This window comes from Marmota monax, unplaced genomic scaffold (assembly GCF_021218885.2).
Source record: "Marmota monax isolate L192 unplaced genomic scaffold, Marmota_monax_Labrador192_F-V1.1 WCK01_AAM20220418_F8-fsc00044, whole genome shotgun sequence".
NCBI classification, from domain to species: Eukaryota; Metazoa; Chordata; class Mammalia; order Rodentia; family Sciuridae; genus Marmota; species Marmota monax.
Genome location: NW_026695198.1, coordinates 12,026,122 through 12,027,638, shown reverse-complemented (window position 1 = coordinate 12,027,638; position 1,517 = coordinate 12,026,122).

The window sequence follows — 1,517 nt, the reverse complement described above, 5'->3', positions numbered from 1 at the left end:
ATTTGAATCTAGTTAACAGAAAGAGAGAAAGGAGATGTTATCACAGAGATGTGAAAATTTCACAATTTGGAGGTCATTTTCTCAGGGGAAAAGTGGCAATCCTGCCTACTAGTAGCTTATAACTTGTTTGAGTAAAGAAACAGAACAAAAAAAGACAATGATTCAACCATTTTACTCAGAATGACCTTAAAAAATAAGAAGCCAGAGTAACAATAGCACATACCTGTTATCCCAGCTACTCAGGAGCCTGAGGTAGGAGGATCACAAATTTGAGGTCAGTCTGGGCGATGAAGTGAGACCCTGTCTCAAAAGAAAAGAGCTGGGATGTAGATCAATGTTAAAGCACCCCAGGTTCAATCCTCACTACCATAGATAAATGGTAAAAAAAAAAAAAAAAAAACAGAACAAAGTTGAAGAAATTAGAAATTTTGCTACTGAATACCAAGACTTCCTATAAAGCTATCATAATTAAAGCATAAAATTTAAAAAAAGAATAAAATATACAAAATTAGAGATAGGAAGTTCTGTTTGTCAAAATATAAATAACAGAACAAGAGAAAACATTTGCAATACTTATGACTGAGAAAGATTCATGTACAATATATGAAATTGTCAGAGAACAAAGAAAAATGGACACAAATACTTGAAAAGATCACACAAGAGGATATATCCAGATAGCTAGCAAACATATTTTGAAAATGCTCTCAGTCTCACTAATAATCAGGGAAATGGAAATTGAAATCAAATTAACTTCCCACTATGTAAACATCGGAATGGCTGAAGTTTAAAAATCAATCAAACAAACAAAATCTGTTAATTTGTGTGATGATTGGACTGCTGATTCACAGCAGGTAGGAGTGTACACAAACTGTCTATGTTTAAGAAAGTTGAATATACCCATGCTCCAAGACCTAGCAACTCTGCTGCTAGGAATAGACCCCAGAGAAAAAGAAATACATACATATAAGTACCAAAAGACATGACCGAGGATATTCATAGCAGCAATATTTACAATATCCAAACACTGTCAACTCACCAATGTCCCTTAGTCATAGAGTGGATAAATCAATTGTGGTACAGTAAACAACAGAATACTAAAGAGTGTGAAAATAAATTATTAACCAATAAATATCACTACAGAAGGGAAGCTCACAAATGTATCATTAAGCAAAGAAAACTGAATGCAAAAGAGTGTATACCATAGAATTCCACTTATATAACGTTTAATAACGGGAAATTTGTTGATGGTTTTAGAAATTAGGATGGGTGTTACTTCTGGGGAACATGGTGGCAAGTAATTAAAGAGATACTAGCAATTTGATGTTTCTTCAATGGGTAATGGCTCTACTGGGATTCAGTTTGTAATAATTCAGCAAGATTACACACAAAATTTGTATATTAAGTTATACTTTAAATATAGGTGTATAACGGTGTATATGTTGTATTTTAATTAATACATGCAAATATTTATGAACATATAAGTTAATTGTCAGTTAGAATTTTATTTAAAATGTACA